Here is a 23,123-nt window from a genome sequence, read left to right as displayed (position 1 = left end):
AGGAAGGGCACCCAGATCCTTACAGCTGCAAGGGCTAGTGCTTTCTTTGCCTTGGAACTCAGTGCCAACTCTCCCGCATACCTCCAAATGGGCTCCTATAACTTTTTTTCTGACCATTTTCCAATCCCTTACTGTCTCTAGGCTGAGAGCTCCTGAAACTCTCTTTATTGCTGCTACTGCTGGAGATTAAGATTATTCCACCTGCATTAAAAGAGACTAGGCAGAGTTCTGAGCCATAGTCCCTTCCACAGCATGGACCTCAGATCTTCCTTCTGCTCTGAAATGACTTCTCGTTCCATAGCCCTATTTTTATAGGACTGATTGTGTCCAGTCATTCTGGAACCTCTATCCCAAATACAGAATAATTGCATTGAATGAATAAAATAACGTCAGCAGGGTCACAAGTTGGGTAAAGTAAGGAATATCCCTACACAAAATGAACAGGCTTCTCCTTAAATTGGATGGAAGGTGGTATAAGCTATCACTTTGACCTAAGTGGTCATAAGATGCTCATCTGCTCCACTTATTGGATAGCTGGAAATAGAAAAATATTTTGGAGAACTTTCCATGTAGTTGTGATCTCTGCTATCCTGGGCGTGGTCACCATCACAAGGCAAAAACAAGTGTGGAAGGCCCTTTAGTTTCCTATATTTTAATCAAGTGAGTTTAGAATCTTCAGCTCACAGCTCTGAGGCCTTATATATAGAACTTTGATATGATTTTATTAAATTGATTAATATTGATTGGAATAGAGTAGGGGTCCAAATGAATTACTTTTACTATTGTGTTGTTGCTACTGTTGTAGCTGTCATGTATGTGGGTTCTGGACAGGTTTTTACTCTGATGTCAAAGACTTCTCTTGCCAAACTCTTAACTTTTCTTAGACTGGGAAGAAGTCTCATGCTGAATTTTTGTTGGTTTTTCCATTCTAAAATTTGGTTTGAGGTATTGTTTGAAAGTTGTTTGCAGGGGAATATTAGAAAAATTATAAGCTGGGAGGTTGCCCCTAATCTGCCATCTTGGCTACTCCCTTTCCTTATATTTACTCTTATATAAAATATCTAGTTTGTGCTTAATTCTTTTTTATCGTGAGCTTAAAATCACAAAGGGCAATTTGTGATCATATTCACTATTTATTGACAGAATTTAATGTATCTATTAATTGAAAGGTTGAACAGTTTTCTTATTGACTCCTGTAATGTAGAATATGTACTTATAAAGCTTTCATATCTTACAGTATATGCCACAACATAGTAGGCATTCAGATATGTGTTTTGGATTTGCTCAAATGTAGAAAAAATTAAGGAAAGTCTTAGTATTAAATGATTAAGAATATGGTTGTGATAATTTTCCCTTTGAGATTTATTTAGTTTTATACATACACACTTAAATGTAGCATAAAATTTAAAAAGCTTAATTGGCTTTTAGTATCTCAGTTTTGCATTTGCATTCACCCTGAGGGAAAAGCTCATGTTCCTCTTTCAAAAAGTTCCTCATATCTTAAAAGAAGAAAAGGGACCCATATGTGCAAAAATTTTTGTGGCAGCCTTTTTTGTAGTAGTAAGAAACTGGAAATGGAGTGGCTGCCCATCATTTGGGAGAATGGCTAGTTTTAGCATATGAATGTTATGGAATATTATTGTTTTACAAGAAACAATCAGCAGGATGATTTTAGAGAGGCCTGGAGAGACTTACCACAGGAACTGATGCTGAGTGAAATGAGCAGAACCAGGAGTTCATTGTACATAGCAACAGCAAGATTATACAATAGTCAATTCTGATGGACATTGCTCTTCTCAACAATGAGATGACTCAGGCCATTTCCAATGATCTTGTGATGATAAGAGCCACCTACACCCAGAGAGAAGACTATGGGAACTGAGTGTGGATCATAGCATAGCAAATTTTTGTTGTTGTTTGCTTGAATTTTATTTTCTTTCTCATTTTTCTTCCTTTTTAATCAGATTTTTCTTGTGCTGCAAGATAATTGTATAAATATGTATGTCTATATCAATTTACATTTATTCTTACCATGTTTAACATATATTGGATTACTTGCCATCTGGGGAGGGAGAAGAGTGGGAAAAATTGGAACACATGGTTTTGCAAGGGTCAATGTTGAAAAATTATCCTTAATGATCTAGAAAAAATAACAACAAAATTCATATGGAAAATAAAAAGTCGAGAATCTCAAGGGAAGTAATGAAAAAAAAATCAAATGAAGGTGGCCTAGCTGTACCTGATCTAAAATTATATTATAATGCAGCAGTCACCAAAACCATTTGGTATTGGCTAAGAAATAGATTAGTTGATCAATGGAAAAGGTTAGGTTCACAAGCCAGAACAGTCAACTATAGCAATCTAGTGTTTGACAAACCCAAAGATCCTAACTTTTGGGATAAGAATTCATTATTTGATAAAAACTGCTGGGATAACTGGAAATTAGTATGGCAGAAATTAGGCATGGACCCACACTTAACATATACCAAGATAAGATCAAAATGGGTCTATGACCTAGGCATAAAGAACGAGATTATAAAAAAATTAGAGGAACATAGGATAGTTTATCCCTCAGACTTGTGGAGGGAGAAAGAAATTTGTGACCAAAGATGAACTAGAGACCATTACTGATCACAAAATAGAAAATTTTGATTATATCAAATTAAAAGGCCTTTGTACAAACAAAACTAATGCAAACAAGATTAGAAGGGAAGCAACAAACTGGGAAAACATCTTCACAGTTAAAGGTTCTGATAAAGGCCTCATTTCCAAAATATATAGAGAACTGACTCTAATTTATAAGAAATCAAGCCATTCTCCAATTGATAAATGGTCAAAGGATATGAACAGACAATTTTCAGATGATGAAATTGAAACTATTACCACTCATATGAAAGTGTTCCAAATCACTATTGATCAGAGAAATGCAAATTAAGACAACTCTGAGATACCACTACACACCTGTCAGATTGGCTAAGATGACAGGAAAAAATAATGATGAATGTTGGAGGGGATGCAGGAAAACTGGGACACTGGTGCATTGTTGGTGGAGTTGTGAATGAATCCAACCATTCTGGAGAGCAATCTGGAATTATGCCCAAAAAGTTATGAAACTGTGCATACCCTTTGATCCAGCAGTGGTATTACTGGGCTTATACCCCAAAGAGATACTAAAAAAGGGAAAGGACCTGTATGTGCCAAAATGTTTGTGGCAGCCCTGTTTGTAATGGCTAGAAACTGGAAATTGAATGGATGCCCATCAATTGGAGAATGGCTGGGTAAATTGTGGTATATGAATGTTATGGAATATTATTGTTCTGTAAGAAATGACCAGCAGGATGAATACAGAGAGGCTTGGAGAGACTTACATGAACTGATGCTAAGTGAAATGAGCAGAACCAGGAGATCATTATACACTTCGACAACGATATTATATGAGGATGTATTCTGATGGAAGTGGATTTCTTTGACAAAGAGACCTAACTGAGTTTCAATTGATAAATGATGGATAGAAGCAGCTACACCCAAAGAAAGAACACTGGGAAACGAATGTAAATTATTTGCATTTTTGTTTTTCTTCCCGGGTTATTTTTGCCTTCTGAATCCAATTCTCCCTGTGCAACAAGAGAACTGTTCGGTTCTGCAAACATATATTGTATCTAGGATATACTGCAACATATCTAACATATATAGAACTGCTTGCCATCTAGGGGAGGGGGTGGAGGGAGGGAGGGGAAAAATCGGAACAGAAGCGAGTGCAAGGGATGATGTTGTAAAAAAAATTATCCTGGCATGGATTCTGTCAATATAAAGTTATTATTAAATAAAATTAAAAAAAAAAGAAAAATTATCATTGCATATTTTTTTTTATAAATAACTTTTTATTGACAGAACCCATGCCAGGGTAATTTTTTACAGCATTATCCCTTGCATTCACTTCTGTTCCGATTTTTCCCCTCCCTCCCTCCACCCCTTCCCTCAGATGGCAAGCAGTCCTTTACATGTTAAATAGATTACAGTATATCCTAGATACAATATATGTGTGCAGAACCAAACAGTTCTCTTGTTGCACAGGGAGAATTGGATTCAGAAGGTATAAATAACCCGGGAAGAAAAACAAAAATGCAAGCAGTTTATATTCATTTCCCAGTGTTCTTTCTTTGGGTGTAGCTGCTTCTGTCCATCCTTGATCAATTGAAACTGAATTAGCTCTCTTTATCGAAGAGAACCATTTCCATCAGAATACATCCTCAAACAGTATCGTTGTTGAGATATATAATGATCTGGTTCTGCTCATTTCACTCAACATCAGTTCATGTAAGTCTCACCAGTCCTCTCTGTATTCATCCTGCTGGTCATTTCTTACAGAACAATAATATTCCATAACGTTCATATACCACAACCATTCCCCAGCTGATGGGCATCCATTCATTTTCCAGCTTCTAGCCACTACAAACAGGGCTGCCACAAACATTTTGGCACATACAGGTCCCTTTTCCTTCTTTAGTATTTTTTTGGGGTATAAGCCCAGTAGAAACACTGCTGGATCAAAGGGTATACACAATTGCTTTCCAGAATAGCTGCATGTGTTCACAATTCCACTAACAATGTATCAGCCTTGCATATGTTTTAATTTAAATTTTATTTTATTTAATAATAACTTTGTATTGACAGAATCCATGCCAGGGTAATTTTTTACAACATTATCCCTTGCACTCACTTATGTTTCGATTTTTTTCCCCTCCCTCCCTCCACCCCACCCCAAGATGGCAAGCAGTCCTATAAATGTTAAATATGTTGCAGTATATCCTAGATACAATACATATTTGCAGAACCGAACAGTTCTCCTGTTGCACAGGGAGAATTGGATTCAGAAGGTAAAAATAACTCGGGAAGAAAATCAAAAATGCAAATAGTTCACATGTTTCCCAGTGTTCCTTCTTTGGGTGTAGCTGTTTCTGTCCATCATTTATCCATTGAAACTCAGGTCTCTTTGTCATAGAAATCATCTTCCATCAGAATACATCCTCATACAGTATCGTTGTCAAAGTGTATAATGATCTCCTGGTTCTGCTCATTTCACTTAGCATCAGTTCATGTAAGTCTCTCCAAGCCTCTCTGTATTCATCCTGCTGGTCATTCCTTACAGAGCAATAATATTCCATAACATTCATATACCACAATTTACCCAGCCATTCTCCAATTGATGGGCATCCATTCATTTTCCAGCTTCTAGCCACTAAAACAGGGCTGCCACAAACATTTTGGCACATACAGGTCCCTTTTCTTTCTTTAGTATTTCTTTGGGGTATAAGCCCAGTAGAAACACTGCTGGATCACAGTTTGATAACTTTTTGAGCATAGTTCCAAATTGCTCTCCAGAATAGCTGCATGTGTTCACAATTCCACTAACAATAATGTATCAGCCTTGCATATGTTTTGAAAATAAAAAGCTTCAATTCAAAAGTTCCTCATACTACCAAACTGAAACATCCCCTGTAGATCTAGCCCTAAACTCTTTCTCCAGTGTCAAATCTCTGCTGCCTTTTAAATATTTCAAATGGTTTATCCCATAGACATTTCAAAATCACTATGTCCAAAACAAAATTCATTATCTTCTCTCTTAAATCTTCCCTTTTTCTGAAATTTTCTATTATTGTCAAGGGCACAACTGTGTTCCCAAGGACTCAGGCTCATAATCTAGATATCTTTATTCTTTTCATTCATGCCACATAGCCACTCCGTTATTAAATCTTATTATGTTTACCTTTACAATAGCTCACATATGTCACCTTTCCATTCATAATACAACCCTAATTCATTCAAGTACTTATGACTTCTTTCCTGGAACACTCCAATATTTTTACTTGTCTCCTTGCCTCAATTCTCTTCCCAGCAATCTACGCTATATTTAGCTGCCAAGTCTCCCCCCGCTGCTAATGCCTTCTTCACTTTGCAGATTAGCTTTATTGTGTGTGTGTGTGTATTTGTGTGTGTGTATGTTTGTGTGTGTATCTTATAGGTACCTAGGTAGTTAACTTATTATATTACCCATTAGAATCCATGGTCCTTACTGATATAATTGTAAATAATTTTCTTGGTATCCCCAGTGTTTACCACAATGTCTGACACATGGAAAGCAATTAATAAAGCTTTCCTAGCTGACTGATGCTGCCCATCAGGCAGCATACCTTTGTTCAGGCCCATGATACTTTTCACCTAGGTTACCACAGTTGCTTTCTAAGTACTATCCCCAAGTGCTTCCCCTATTCCAATAATATCTTCCAGATCACTGCCAAAATAATTTTTCCAAAAATACAATTTAAATGTATTGATGCATTTTTACTGACTCCTACTTGTTTCTAGCATAAAATACAAACTCTTTAGTTTGGCATTTAAAGCCCTTCACAGTCTGGTTACAGTCTAGCTTGCCTTAATTATTTCATGTTACACCTAACACCGTTGTAGCCATAATGGTTTACCTGCTGTTTGCTAACCTCAGTATTTAATCTTCTACCTTTCCATCCTCAAATCCAATCTGTTCCTAAGGCCTATTGATTTTACCTTTGCAAATACCTCGAAAATATACTCTCTTTTCTTCTCTGACAGTGCCATCAACTTATTGCAAACTCTCATCACCTCTTACCTTGAATATTGTAATAGCCTGCTTGTGAGTCTGCCTGGCTCAAGTCTGTCTTCATTCAACCACTAAAGTGATTTTTTTCAACAAACAGTTCTGATCATGTCACTACTCTCTCTGTTCAATAAATTTCAGCGGCTCTCTATTATCTTTAGGATCAAATACAAAATGATTTGTTTTGAATGCTTTGGTATTCAAGTTCCTTTACATCTAGCTCTTTCCACCTTATTTAAGGTTTCTTAAATCTTACTTGTACTCTTCAATGCTTTTCCATGTACAAAACATTCCATCTCTCATCTCTGGGTATTTTCTTTGACTGTCCCTCATATTTACTCCATCTCTGTCTACTGGTTTCCCTGACTTTTAAGTGCCAACTAAAATCTCATCTTTTTCAGGAAGGCTTTCTTAACTCTTACAAATTTTAGTGACTTCCCTTTGTTTATTGTTTCTTATTTATTCTATCTACTACTTGTCTGTAAATTTTTGTTTGCATGTTGCTTCCTCCATCAGATTGTGAGTTCCTTGAGGTCAGAGATTGCCTCTTGTTTCTTTTTTGTAACCTTGGTGCTTAGCAGTTCTTGCACCTAGTAGTTATTGATTGTTTCCCATGTTTTGATTATTTCCTTGTAATTACCAAAATTGCAATTTGATTAATCAAATATATTGTTCTGAGTTTTAAATTAGTTTTTGAAATGTGTTTATTTAATAAACTGTTGAAATCACAAAACAGTTGCTTCTCTGTCTCTATTGAACACAAACACAGATATATACACACAAAAAGTGTGCTTAATATTTGTGTATGAATATATAAATATATATGTATATACATGTAAATGCATATTTATCCTCCCAGTCTTAAATAAACATCAAAGCTAATGAAACTGGTGTTAATAATAGAAAAATATTTTTAAATTTGAAAGAACGAATTTAAAAGTAAATGTTTGGAATACAATCTATTGATAATTTGGGCACCTCCTTGTAGTTGTATAGTCAGAGTGGTAGTATGCCTTGAGGGTTTTAAAAGGGAATATGGCCACTATGCCAGGAATATGATCTCTGAACTAAAAGAGTTTACATTTTACTGGAAAGGGGAATTGGGTGCAATTTCTAAACTAATAACCAAAAACATATTAATGTATTTTCACAAGGGAGAGAACATTAGCATCTATAGAACATATTAACACTGTTGGAGTTTGTAGGATTTCTTTCCTCTAAAATTAAAAATAAAAATGAACAAGTTCCACTACACATTTTACTTTTTATGTATTGGTACATTTATTGGCTTCTTCAAATGAGTTTTTTTACGCTAAGTCAACATCTGTTCTAGAAAGGAAAAAGGAAAGAACTCACATACAAAACTTACACAGGAAGAATGGTACAATAGAAAGATTGCTGGGTTTGAAGTTGGATGATCTGAGTTTAAATTCCAGCTCTGCCATGTGTGTGATCCTGCCCATGTCTTGACTTCTCTGGGCTTTAGTTTCCATATGGATATTCCATATCCATAAATGGCTATCCCTTCTAGTTCAAATCTATGATCCAAATAAGATTTATTGAATTATTATATTTTTCATAATAACTGAAGCTTCAGAAGACCTAGAGACAAATATATATTAGATCAATGGGACATAGCAACTCCAAAACAGCACTTCCTCTTTTGAAAAGTAAAGCTTTCATCTCTTAACATGTAAACTTCATCAATTTTCCTCCCTTTCCAGGGCTCTAGAGTAGTAAAAACAAAATATTTCTATTAACTTCACTCCTAGGTCTTCACTTTGAGATTTTTGACTATTATAATTAGTTGAGAAGAGAAGAGAAGAAGAATGTGAAGGAAGACAGTCTGATTCACCCATGACTGATTTTGAACTTGTTCTTCTTGGCTTTAGCTAAAGACCGAAAAATTTCTGCAAAACACAGGAACCCATTTTATATAAAGGTTTAATGACAAAACAAAGAAGAATGGTGGCAAAGATCTTAAAATATGTTTATGGCCTGAATTTCTGATTTAATATTTAATGATCTTGTTTCAGTCTAAAAACTGTAAAACATTGTAGATGCAATAATCAATTTAATATTCATGCATATTCTTCCCTCAATATTTTTTATTTTAGGCTATCTTGCTTTGATGAGTTGGGTCAAGAGGCAATTGCAAGGGGCTTAAATGAGTTCTAACTAGAGAGAGCAGAAAAGATATTGCAGAGGAGTTGACTCTTGAACAGAACCTTAAGAAAGGATAGGGATTTAAAAGATGTGGATTCAAATTCTTATTGTTTCTTACTATTTTGTGCCATATAATTTCTCTAGGATTAATTTCCTTATCTACAAAATGGTTGGACTATGTTATCTCTAAAGTCTTTTGCAAATTTTAATCCTGGAAACAAAATTTGTAATCTCTGGTTTACTGTCATACATTGCAATCTTCACTATTAGACTTATTTTTAAGGACCTTCTATATTTTAATTGAGTTAGTGTAAATATTTAGGGTGGTGCCATGGAGGAAGCCATGGGTTTAGAATCAGGAAGATTCAGATTTATGAGTTTAAATCCTGTCTCCAACTGTGTGACTCTGGGCAAATCAACCCTGTTTATCTCAGTTCCTTATTTGTAAAACTGAATTAGAGAAAGATATCTTCGTCAGTGAAGAGTCAGGGATGATTGAAAAATGACTCAAATGTGAAGGAACCTAACTTTTTAGCTTGGAATTCTTTGTTCAGTTAAATTCAATATATTCCTCAAATAGCAGAGAACATTAATCCTTTAGAAAATGAGAGCCAATTTTTGTTTGAGGTATTGGAGAAAGCATAGGTTTGTGAGGGGAAAAGAATGGAGACATGTGTTGATATCATTTGGATGCCTCTGGAGGTACATGAAGGCAATGCATTGACAGGAGAACCAAAAGGGTAGAACTCAGAAAAGGACAAATTTCACCTTTTTCATAGTTCTGCTCAAGTTCAACCCTGTTTCTGATAAATACGCAGTTTTCCCTTCATTTTTTTCATTAAATCAAATTAATGTAACATCTTCTGATATTGTTACTTGGTTTATTGTTCTTATTAGATGGAAAAGTTATTGTCAGAAATCTAATAAAAAATATTATACCTAACTCATCCCCATATAGCAACACGCAAATGGTAAAGCAACATTTCTGAAGAAAACTTTAATGATTTTTATAATTGCTTTTTTAAAAGCCCAGTGCATTACATCTAGTTAGTCTTATCAAGACATTATAGAAATCTACTCTTCCACTAATCTGGCTTTTCTATTTTAGGTAATTTTACTTGGCATACTACAAATATTTTAGATTGATTCTGAAAATAAGTATAAGGGTAAAAGTTTAAATGGAGGAAAAATCCATGCCATTCACTAAATTTTTAAAAAGAGCATTTCTACAGTTCAGCTAACAATCCTAATTGTAACAAATCATGGGATATTGATCCCCCCCCACCTTTTTTTTTTAAACAAATAATGCAAGTCAAATTATTTTCTTTTGCCTTTCACCCCTCCATCTTTAACTTTTAATAACAATTTTTGAAAGGACATGTGGATTTAGGGGTTAAGAAGGTTCATCTGTATCAGGAGCATAATATACAGAAAAATGAATTCCATTATTTCTTAAATCTCATATTAAGAAGGAGAAATTAGCTCATATTTAGTAATATGCTCCTCTTTTCATATTATTGGTAATTATACATTTGTAGAAGGACAAATTACTCCATTATATCACCCAATGATAATATTTATTATACCACTTACATAAATATGAATTGAAGATCATGGAGATATGCAAAAATCTAGTGAGAAATCTAGGAGAAAGGTTTACTATGCTTTTGTGTGTATATGAATGGATATGAATACACTGGGATTTTGTGCTTGTGGCAAGGTTATTGGCAGTGACTGACAAATTTTCTCCTTTAGCCTCCTAAAGGTTTCTAATACTTTCTTAAGGAATCATTGATTTAGGAGGTGGGTAGTTTGAAATATTTTATGGTACTAGTGTAGGGGATAAGAGGGAGAGGGAGACTGACACATGTAGAGCTGGTGCTAGCAATTCCTATGTAGTAGTATTCGAGTGAAATAAGTTCATAAACCAAGCCAAAGAATTACTACTTCAATATTGGCATTGTGGGAACCCAGATTTAAGGAGCAATGAAGTGAATTGCTATAGTGTGAAAAAACAAACCAGTCCTTCAAAGCAGCCTTTGACTCTATGATCTTGAACATGCCCTTCATTGGTACTGTGAATCATATGCACTGTGCAGATATAGAGTAGAGGTGGTTGATTCTGGAGATCCTAATTTTTTTTTTTTACTTGGGCAAAGTCAGTTCCAATATTCTTTTTGTAATTTTTTTGTTGATACAATAAACATATGAATTGAGTTCTATATGTATATGCATTTGAATGGATATATATGTGTGCATATTATATTCGCACATAGCTACCTTTTATATCTACATCTACATATTTTTCTATGTATTTATATCTAGTTAACTATATTAACAGCTTGAATATGCTGAACTTTGAACTTGAAGTGTTTCTTGGATATCCTAAATATGCAAATAAGCTTTCTGTACTCTGCAAACCAATTTACAGAAATGAATAACAGATGAGTTATATTAATCTATTGATCAAATAGAACACGGCTCCATGCTTAATACTAATCAATATCCTCTATATTTAACTGCATTTTGTTGTAGATGGAATTTTATTCCATGTTTCAATTGAAGAACATTTTTTCATTTATTGTGGTGAACCACAATCTATAGTGTAAAAGCATACAGACCTCATTTCTTTTGTTTGCTATGAAGGAAGCCATTTAGTATACACTGTACTAGTATTTGTAGGGAAATATCCAGAAAAAAAAAAGCAAAAATGAGCAGAATAGTAAATTGCACTATTTGCTGACTAGTGTTTGTTTTATAACATTTGGCACATTGTGATAGCTACATAATAGTAGTTTTTAAATCATAAATAATATTTTACAGAGGTCACACTATAGTTATTTAAGATCAGGGGCTTATTTCCCAGAACACTAAGTAGCTATGAATGAGTTATGTTTAGTCTGATCTGCCACAGAAGAGCCATAAACTCCCAAGTCCTAGGAAAGTATGGGAATATTACTCCAATACGTCAGGCAAATTGTATATGTAAAAGAAAAATGCATGATAAGGGGAAGGTATTTTTATTTTGTTAAAGTAATATATGTTCTTAGGGAAGAACTATAAAATTTTGTTATGTTAAACCTTTCTGTGCTCTGGAAAACAAGTTAAACTGTCTACTATTATTCTCTCTAAGCTAACAAAGAAGGGTGGGAAACTAGAATCATGGAGAGAAGAATATAAGGGAGATTTTGCACTCTGGTGAATAATGGCTCCTGTTATTCTTCTTATGTGAATTGAATGATAGGTCTTCAGCTAAATGTCAATAACTCAAAAAATGTGAAAAAAGAAGAAAATCTCAAGATTTCTAGATATGTTTTTCACATATCTATCTTTACAACTATACTTCTTGAATGAGTCCAAAAGAGATATTTTTACTAGATGTGCTCAAATAAAAGCATCTTTTAGTTACAAAGCAAAATTCACTAAAATTACTTTTTAAAAAATGCATAAAAGTGTAATTGCCCTTTCCAATAAATCATCAAAAATTCAAGAACAGTTAAAAGGTTTAGCTCTTCCCCTTGAAAAATCTGTGTGATATTGGCATAATTATGATTCATTTTTAAAGTTACAGTTAACTTGACAAAGAACTATAGAAATCCCACTTAAATAATTTCTAATATTATTCCTATTTTAAATATGAGAAAAATCTGTTTGTGAAAAGCTATCTTAAAAGAAGATAAAATAAATCAGTGATGACACCTCTAGATTCTGAGAATCATTTTATGAGTTTCCTCATTTTTTTAGTATTCTTAAAGAACTACTCAACCATATTCCATCTTTTTTTTAATTTTTTTTTAATTTACAAAGCATATGCATGGGTAATTTTTCCAACATTGACCCTTGCAAAACCTTTTGTTTCAAATTTTCCCCTCCTTCTCCCCACTCCCTCCCCCAAGGTAGTTCAATATATGTTAAATATGTTGAAATAGATGTTAAATCCAATATACAGTTGTATACAGATATACAGTTATCTTGCTGCACAAGAAAAATCAGATCAAGAAGGAAGGAAAAGAAAAACTGAGAAAGAAAACAAAATACAAGCAAATAATAGAATAAGAATGCTATGTTGTGTTTTACACTCTGTTCCCATGATTCTCTCTGGGTGTGGATGGCTCTCTTCATTGAACAAGTGAAACTGGTTTGAATCTTCTCATTGTTGAAGAGAGCCATATCCATCAAAATTGATCATCTTATAATCTTGTTGCCATATATAATGATCTCCTGGTTCCGCTCATTTCATTCAGCATTAGTTCATGTAGGCCTCTCCAAGCCTCTCTGAAATCATGCCACTGGTCATTTCTTACAGAACAATAGTATTCCATAGCATTTATTTATTAATTTATTAAGCCCTTCCAATTGATGGGCATCCACTCTGTTTCCAGTTTCTTGCCACCACAAAGAAGGCTGCCACAAACATTTTTGCACATGTGGGTCTCTTTTTCTCCTTTAAGATCTCTTTGAGATATAAGCCCAGTAGTAACACTGCTGGATTAAAGGGTATACACAGTTTGATAGCTTTTTGAGCATAGTTCCAAATTGCTCTCCAGAATGTTTGGATCACTCACAATTCCAAAAACAATGTATCAGTGTCCCAGTTTTCCCACATCCCCTCCAACATTTGTCGTTAATCTTAGCCAATCTGACACGTGTGTAGTAGCATTACAGAGTTGTCTTAATTTGCATTTCTCTGATCAGTAGTGATTTGGAGCACCTTTTCATGTGACTACAAATAGTTTCAACATAATATTATGTTTTAAATTGTAATAACTCCTATTTGTATACAACTGTACAATGCAATCAATATAATACAAAGCCTACCTCATCTGATTCTCTTCCATCTCAATTATTTGGCATTTATATACTTAAGTGTTATATACTATAAGTGAACAGAGGGATGGATCCCAGACTTACTGATCAAGTCCAAGCATTTCTTCAGTTGACATGATCAGATTAGAGGCTGGGCCATTATTTGAAAGCCATTATTGGTGGAACTCAGTTAACTGAGAGAAGCTGAAACAACTATCCCTATTTGTGGCTTGCAAGAGAAAGTTTGTTCACTTTTCTGGAGCTCTCCCTTTTGATTCATTTAATTTTATACTCTTCCAAAATTCAAAATGCAATAATGCTCTTCCTCTACCAAGATCAATAAAGATGACATATAGTCAAAGCATGTAACAGTGGGAGACATGTTTACTTGTGACCTGAGAGAGGAGTTCAAGTGAATTGTTTTTGAATTTAAATTGTATAGAAGAGAGAAAAGTTTTGAATTCTCTAAATTACATGATCTTTGAATCTTTCTCTAGTAGGGAAAGAGATTTTTCCTAGCAATGCTGGCTGTGAGAATTGTCTTGTGGGTAACTCTAATTTCAAGAGCTCCTGAGTTCTACAATTTGTATTTATTTACAAACAATATGCATGTACTACTAGTGTTAACTTATTTTGTGCATTTTAAAACATACATGAAAAGAAATTAGAAAAAATATTTTTAATAATTTCCATTTTATTAATTGATAATATAAAATACTTTTATCTCATTAAATATTATTAAAATGGTATTTTATCAAAAATAATGCTATTGAATATGTTTCAATATATTTTGAAAATCTTAATTTCATACTTTGCGATTTGGTGGTCAAGTGATTAAGTTCAGTTCCCTTTAATGCTTGTTTTTAATGGCTATCCGCTAAAAAGGAAACCTTACAAAGATTGTCTTATATGTCCCATTTTGGAACATCACTGTTCTAAAGAGATTACAGATTTAGACTTGGAAAAAACTCTGGAGATTAGCTAGTACAATCCTCTCATTTTACGAAAATGACTAAATGATTTGTTGAAAGCCTGATTCCTGATTCTAAATCCAGATCTTTCCCACTGTAACACATTGTCTGTTTTCTATATGTTTCTATTAAATTTAATCACAATGAGTGTTCTAGTCTATGAGGACCATTTTTGGATACTGATTCTCTGAATAGCCCTCTTATTTTTATATCATATGAAAATTTGATAAGAACTCTATCTTAGCACCATTACATCTAAAAATGCCAAAATGCACAGATCTCTATTAGAGACTACTTGTCAAAATGACACAGAACCATTAGTGACATTTGGAGTTCTGAGGTTTAAATAAGTTAGAAATCCATTCAATTGCATTATCAAGTTTATATCTCTTTATCTTTTCCAGGGTACTATTATGAAATACTTTATAAACATAATAATGTTAGCTAATTAGCTAATAATTATTATGATACATGTTATATTATAGATAACATATAATAATAGCTAATAATAATTAGCTGATATAAACTAAATTTAATCTTCTTTGTTTCCCTAATCTACCACCATAATACTATTGTCAGAAAAAGAAATAGTCTGACATAACCTGTTCTAAAAGTATTCTTGCTGATTCTGTAAGATGACTATTTCCTATTCCAGATATCCATTAACTACTTCTTGAATGATTCATTCTAGAAATATGGCCCACTGATCTATAATATACAGATTCCATTCTCTTCTATTTTTTGAAAATTGAGATATTTGATCTTTTATAGTCTTATGGTGCATACTCTTTATGATCTTTCAAATGTTCTTGAGATTGGTTCAGCAATTACATCCGCATTTCTTTAAATACATTAGAATATAGTTTTTGGGAGGCCTTGTGACTTTGTCATCGAGGTTAGCAATTTTTATCTTTGTTTTTCCAGATTAAAGATAATTTTTTAGACAAGCCTTACAGCATTGTACATGAGCAATCAGTTGGCAATATGTCTATTGCCACAATGTCTTTCACATTTGTCTCCTCTGGGCACAGCTAACACCCTAACTTAGGTTCTCATCACTTCTTGCCTGTTCTAGTATCTTTTGTTTGGTGTCCTTACCTCATCTCTCCCAACTCTTATTCATTTTCTCCATAGCTATTATATTGGATAAGAACTGACTGGGTAGTCTGGAAATTGAGATTTGAAATTATAATTCAGAATTGAAATTGGAACAAAACAAGATGCTGAGTAGTCCATTTAACAGTTAACAAAATGAGTTTTATTTAGTCACTTTTTCCAAGCAGAGGAAATTCAGAGTAGGGAAAGAATATTCATTGAGGGTACTGTTGATTTGATGGAGCAGAGCTTCCATCAGTATTGATCATTCTATGTAGGCAATGCTGATGATCTGCCAGTTTGAAACCTTAGAGAATACTTGGTGTTCTTCTTGGCTTTTTGTATTTAGAAAAACAGGAATTTAGGAACCTTAGTCCTCTGAACTAGTCAATTCTTGAGCACAGTTTCAATACCTCTGTTTTTTTTTTTTTTTAAATCCTACAACACCTGGTATTTCCGGGCGGTTTCCCATCCAAGTACTAACCAGGTCTGACCCTGCTTAGCTTCTGAGATCAGGCGCATTCAGGGTGGTATGGCCGTAGAAAGTTTCAATACCTTTTAAGGAAAACTACTGGAATTAGTGGTGGGGAAATGGAGAGAAAGGCATACTGGTAAATATTTCTCCTACCACACCTGCCAAAATGATTTTATTAAAAGGGTCGAAAGTTTAAGGGATCAAAGGAAGATTCCCCTGCTCAATAAACTCCAATAATATCTTGTTGTATTCTACTTTTTAGAGCCCCTAAGTTGAGGTGACAAGATGTACTGTGCCCCCATGCCAGCGTGAAAAAACATACTGTCTTAGTGGAGGAGTGATGAGGCAAGACTCCCAAGGATAGTGAAAATATGGAGTCCATTTATTCCAAGGTCTTCCCCCTTATATATCCTAATATAAATGCACTAACTATATACTGCATGTGTGACACCACATGAACAACTTGCTATTGTATGTAGTTTGCCACCTGATATCACTCTGCTTCAATCACAACATAGGTTGTCACCACCCCCTGACTTCTCAGGAAGGCCGAGAGCCCTTAGGGGAGATGGGGAGCTGAACCAGACATTGTTAGCAGGTTCTCTCTGGGCTAATGGGTCTTATACCTTACTCAGAGTTCCCTCACTATCTGTGGCCCTCTACAATATCTCATTGGTTCTAGGATCACATATAAATAAATGCCTTCATTGAGTACTAAGCCATTCATGGTATAGCCTTATAATTTCCAACCTTATGATATATTACTCTTATACTTTTTAGTTTAGCTAAACTGGACTTCTTACTACTCCTCACACACAGTACCACCTTCTCATTTATCTGCCATTGTGTTTGTTAGCTGCTTCCATACTGGAATAGCAGTCCTCTTTGCCTTTATCCTTGAATTCCTAGTTTCCTTCAAAATTCAGTTCAAGTGCTATATCCTACACGAAGAATTTCCTGATTTCCCCCAGTTGCCAGTGCCCTACCCTGAAAATTTTCTGTGTGTGTGTGTGTGTGTGTGTAAACACACATAGATGTAATGTGTTGAACATACATAGATGTGCAATACACATCCACATGGTTCTGTGTATTATGTGTATGTGTATGTATGTGTGTATAAAATATATATAGTTATAGTTATATTTATATGGTGTGTGTGTATAAATTTCTCCCTACAGAATGCAAGCTCCTTTAGGTCAGGGCCTAGAGCATTTTTCTCTTTGTATTTCCAACCTCTGTTCTAGGAAACTTTCTAAAATTATAATTATAGCTATTCCCTCCACATAATGAGGGTTAGGGGTGAGGCAATCCTGTGATCTAGAAAATTTATGTAAAAAAGTTTGGCCTTCCTTTTGTAGCAGAGAAGTATGATTTTCTTTCTTTCTTTTTTTTTCTTTTTTTTTTTTTTGGATGTTAACAATATTTTATTGAAAAATTTAAATTAGATATTTGGTCATAGGCTCTATGTCATCTGCTGGCCTTTGTGTGTCATCTGAGACTTCCCCCCAAATTCCCCTTTAATTTCTTATGCCTACTCATGATATATTGAAATTCAAAATGGGGAAAATTGTGGTGTGAAAGGGATAAGTGTACAAAGAAAGTGTTGACCTTCATTAGTAGGAGTATCCTCACCTAGGACTTTACTATACCAATAATATTATAAATCCAGCCTTTATCTCCAACTTCTAGCATAGTGTCTAGAACATAGCAGATGCTTAATAAATATTTATTGATTGATAGAGTCCTTAATTTTCTGCCTAACATGTATACATTTATGAATAGACATTTGATGTTATGGTGCCTTCCTTGGATTTTTTTCTCCTGTAGTTTTCTGGCTATTCCAATGGCAATTCTTTCCATATAGTTTCTGGGATTTGGTGGGGATGGGGGTTTGTGTGACAGTATCTATATCTTAGTAAATATATTTAGGCAGTTTTCTCCCTTTCTCAACCTTCTATAATTTAAAGTAATTTTGAGTAGCTTTGCATTTCACTGAGCAAATCAATTCCTAAAAGCCATTGTTAAATACAATTTATCCTAGACCAAGAGTACTGTACTGGATCATAGATCTAGAGTTGGAAGAGATGTTTGGGATCATTGAGTCCAACTCCCTCATTTTATATATAAAGAAACTTTGAGATAAGAAAATTTTGAGAACTGTAATTTCTAGCCAATTAATCATTTTATTAATTATGGGTAGCAAGTAATAAAAGAATGGTCACTTGGTCATCTTGTATACAAAAGAAGGATCATGGTAGCCTACTGATACTTATAAGCCCTTGGAAGAGTGTTGATTCCCAACAGATGTCAATCAATTCTGATTAGTTAACAATTAATGAGAAGAATGAATATTATAGGGAGAGATAGACCTATTCTAATGAGGGGCTGGAGGGAGGGGACTTTTATTGTGTCACTCTTACTCTCAGAGCATCCTCCAATTCCATCCCAATCTAGACAAAGGACCCCACCTGCTCCATTGAAGCCTGAGCAGAATATTGTGGATTTCCCCATTTGGGTAGGATTTTTAAACAAGATTGAGGAGAAAGTTAATCCAATCTCATTACCAATATTGCCCTTTAGATGTTGGCTCAATAACTTACATAATATCTTGCCACTTGGCCCAAATGGTTCTAGAAGAGAAAGTGAGGCTAATGATGTTGCATAGCCCACCCTCATTTAGATCCAATACAGGACATAATATTATGGTCATGTCCTCTTGATGTCATAATCCTTTCCAAGAACAAAGAAGAAACAATAACAATATCAACTAATTTACAAGGGGATGATTTCTGAATGAAGAAACCAAAAGGGGAATAACCTTATTCCTAATTCAATAATTGGTTATTAATATAAAGAGAAATAATCATGTCTCTCAAAATAGAGGTCTAGAGAGGTAAGTGACTTTGCTAGAGTCATACATGTAATATCTGAGGCAGGATTTGAAATCAGATTTTTCTGATTCAAACTCAGCCCTCTATTGACTATACTTATTTTTCTTATATTTTAATCCATAGTATAGAAATTCAATTCTCATTTTCAGAACTATCTTCTTAACTAGTTACTCTCAAATTAGTTTTTTTCTTCTTATAAGTTACACTATCCCTTTAATATATTGCTCCATTCATATGGAATAGTTTAGTGATGAAAAAAATCACAAAAAGTATTTTTAGATGAAGGAAAAATTATATCATCTGTCAAAAGATATACGATATTGCCACTATTATAGATGAATATTTTGAACCTTTTAAAAGGAATTGGAAAAGTACTTTTTTTCCAATAGAAACTGGTTAAAAAACCATATATGTGTATAAAGAAATATAGCTTTCAGCTGGGGTTTGAACAGTTTGAGGCAGAAAATTAAATGTGGCATAAATTTAAAGACTCAAATCACCTGATAAATAATGTAGAACAATGCCTTACATGTAAATGGTTTATGGTTTAAAAGGGGGCAGAGAAAGTACTTCTATTCATTAAAAAGGTGAAAAAATACGAACATAAAAATACAGTTCAAGGACACAATACAGGTGGGAGAACCATGATGAAGATTATAAAACTTAAAAAAGGTATGGTACCTCATATCATTGACACAACTATTTTTGACTAAAGAAGATAAAAGTGGGACAGCTAGATGGTGCAGGGGATAGAGTACTGGCCCTGAAATTAGGAGGAGAAGAATTCAAATCCAGTCTCAGACACTTCATAACTTTAGAGCTATGTGACTCTCTGGGCAAGTCAATCCCTATTATCTCAACAAAAACTAAAGAGAATAAAACTGAAAAAAAAGAAAATTCATGTAAATATATTCTAGTTGTGATTTTTAAAAAATTATTGGTCTCAAAGGGAATTTGAGGAATTATTACTTTTTAAGCCATGACCCAGTTAAGTCTTTGAAAAGACATGAACCCAATATAGGAAGGGAAGAATTGAAGACACCTTAGGAGATTAAAAGCTGCTTTATGAGAGCTGTGATAGCCAGAAACATTAAGATGCAAAAGATGTCAGCTTAGTAATTATTGATTGGTGGGAGAAAGTATTTACTGTATTTGTCAAGAGCTTCAATGATAAATTGTTACCTTTCATTGCCACACAGAATTGGAGATATATAAAGATTCTACTAAGTTGCTATTTTCTGTCTTGAGATTTGAAAAGCAGCAGGAAATATAGTCTTATAAATTGCTTTGAATCTTGGTGAACTGGCTAAGTTTGTTTTCCTTTCTTAAGAATTGTCTGATTTGTTCTGATTGGAAAACATTACATCCAGGTGAATAATTAACTGACTGGTTTTCTTTGTATAGCCTACAGATAATTAGTTTGATAAACTGCAGTTTTTTTCCCTTTAAAATGAACTGGTATTAAGAGATAATACTTTTGCAAATACCCTCTTAAAAGTGACTTTTAAGTTAGAAGAGCTTTTAAATGTTCTATGTGAGTAGAGAAGAAAATAAATGATTAGGTAAAAAGTGGTGAGGACCAAGAAACAATCAGAAGCAGTTTTGCATGGCACTTATGTTTCTGAATAACTAATAATATCAAAGTCTGCAGTTTTGAATTGAATTACCCCCAACCTCCTTTATGTATTTTTCTGCTACATTAAATGTATGCCTAGTCTTCTCCACAAATATTATGTGTACTGATAGGACAATGTAATTCAGTTTTATATTTGGATTATAATACATTTTGTTATTTACTTACTTGCTCTAATATAAACTATCTATATAATGTAATTAATATTTCCTTAACTTATTGTTAAGTAAATTGTTAATTTAAAGATCTAAACGCATTATTATAAGTAGCTGATTGTATACAGTCAAATGTACTAGTGAGGGCTCAAAATCTAGAATAGTGAGTAGGGGAATGTACAAGATTACTCCTAGAAAACAGAGAATTTGTGTATCTAGGTGGTGATAATAGTCTTCTTTGGGAAGTGAGCAGGTTAGGATAAACAAGGCAACCCAGAAAGGTGTTGATGTGCAAATTGTGAGACATTGTATTACATCAGTGTGCAACTATCTCACATCATCAGATGCTGCTGCAACTATTAGATTTGGTATCACTGTATCCCTGGATTTCAGTGTATTGGAATTATGTATCCCTATATTCTGTATCCCTGTCTTTCAGTGAGAAAAAATCATTTATGATTCTATAATCTTCAATTTCTTGCCTTAGGCTCAAATTTGTAATTTGGCAATATTTTTAGGTTCATTTTGAAAGAAACATTTGGTTTCTGTAATCTTCAGTTTCTTGCCTTAAACTTAGCTTTATAATCTTTGGTACTACTTTTTAGGTTCATTTTGATAGAATCATTTGTATCTATGTGAATCAAAAGAAGTAGACAATAGTTATCTATTTCGAGAAGTCATGGGAGATTTCTTTTCCCTTGTTTGATAATTATCCTATGAAGACAGCAAATCCTTTTATTGTACTTATCAGGTTAACAAACTGCTTTAGTACTCCTAATCAGGCTCCTCCCAAATACTACTATTTTCCTCTCCTTCCTCTGATTCTTATTAATATTAGTCGTATAGTGAGAAGAGCACTGAACTTGGAGTCAGATAACTTTTTACATCTTAGCTACTACCTAGTTTCTTAGTACCAGTGTTAGTTTGGCCAAAACATTTAAGCTTCTGGTCCTTGTTGCTTCATCTATAAGATGAAGATATTAGATTTGAGAGTGAGATTCTAGAAATATGGGAAGGGACTAAGCATTTATTAAGTGCTAAGTACTGTGCTAAGTGGTTTACAAATATGATATCAAGTCATACTCACAACCCAGGGAAGAAGGTGTTATTATGATTCTCATTTTACAGATGAGAAAAATGAGGCAGAGATGAAGGTGACTTATCCTTTTCACACCAGCTATATTATTTGTTTGAGGCTATATTTGAACTCAGATCTTCCTCATTCAAGGCTTCAAAGCTATTTGGTGCAATATCTATAATAAATATATGATCCTATGCTCTTTTACTGGAGTGCAATTTTGGATATGCTTTATTATTCCTTAAAGGAAGTAGCTGCTTCCTCTTTAAGATACGCTGCTTTATATGTCTGTGACATGGCTAGATTCTCACTCTTGGAAAGGGTCCCAAATTTATTTCTTAATTCCAATTGTTCAGTAATTCTTTTTCATTTCTTCATGAGGAGTGTCAATTCCTCTGAGGAAATTCAGTGAACTTGGCATGCTCCATTTTGTTCACACAGGTAGAAAAGTAACAAAATATTAGTGAGGTAAAACATGTCTAATATAGCAGACCTTAGTTATGTACAGATTAAAGGCAGCCTGTGATCCTAAGGTTTCCTCTACAGGACCAAATTCTCCAAAGACCAAAGGAATTTTCCTGGTAGGTTTCATCAAGCAAGAAGCAAAAGCAATTACCATCTCTTTTCTAAAAGAAATGTCCTAAAGAGGAAACCCCTTAGTGGTAGAATTTGGCTCTCATCAGTTCATTTTGCAGATTTATCTAGTGGAGTCTCTGGATACCTAATGCCTAATAGTAGCCTTTCCTGAAATATAGCAGTGCTCCCCATTATTGTTTTGGTGCCTAACCCAGGGTTAACTCCTCAGAGAAAATTCCAGAGTTATAATTTTCATCAAAATTCAGAAGTGAAAAATTCCAGAGTTAGAATTCTCAGGTTTCACAAATGAGAGTTCCCCTGCTAGACACCACTCTTGACCTTCAGAAGTTCTGTATGAAATAGAGTGGCATCAAACATAATGATAATAAGCTCAAATAAGATGGCTGGAACTTGACTAAAGAGCCTTTGGACTACCTAAAATGTTTGCTTATGTTACTCATATTAATCATTTAATGACATCATAGACTGATACAGCCCTTGGATTTGTAAAGATATGGACTATTGCGCTCTTCTGGATTGGGATCAAAGAACAAAACTGACTATGTGAGGAATTGTTAAAGCAATAGAGGAAAATTATATTTTGATGTGATGTCTTCTTTAAGAAAAGTGCTAGATCACTATA

The 23,123-nt window shown here is 34.0% G+C and overlaps 1 long non-coding RNA gene and 1 pseudogene across 2 annotated transcripts in view; one reads left to right on the top strand and one right to left on the bottom strand.

Moving 5' to 3' along the window:
- Positions 1–23,123, top strand: part of LOC127549600 (uncharacterized) — a 1,392,683-nt gene that overhangs the window by 413,705 nt on the left and 955,855 nt on the right. The gene's annotated exons all lie outside the window — the stretch shown is intronic.
- Positions 16,108–16,216, bottom strand: LOC127552722 (uncharacterized; annotated as a pseudogene).

This window comes from Antechinus flavipes, chromosome 2, assembly GCF_016432865.1.
Source record: "Antechinus flavipes isolate AdamAnt ecotype Samford, QLD, Australia chromosome 2, AdamAnt_v2, whole genome shotgun sequence".
NCBI lineage: Eukaryota > Metazoa > Chordata > Mammalia > Dasyuromorphia > Dasyuridae > Antechinus > Antechinus flavipes.
The sequence above is the reverse complement of the archived record's forward strand: the minus strand, read 5'-3'. Positions and strand labels throughout refer to the sequence as shown.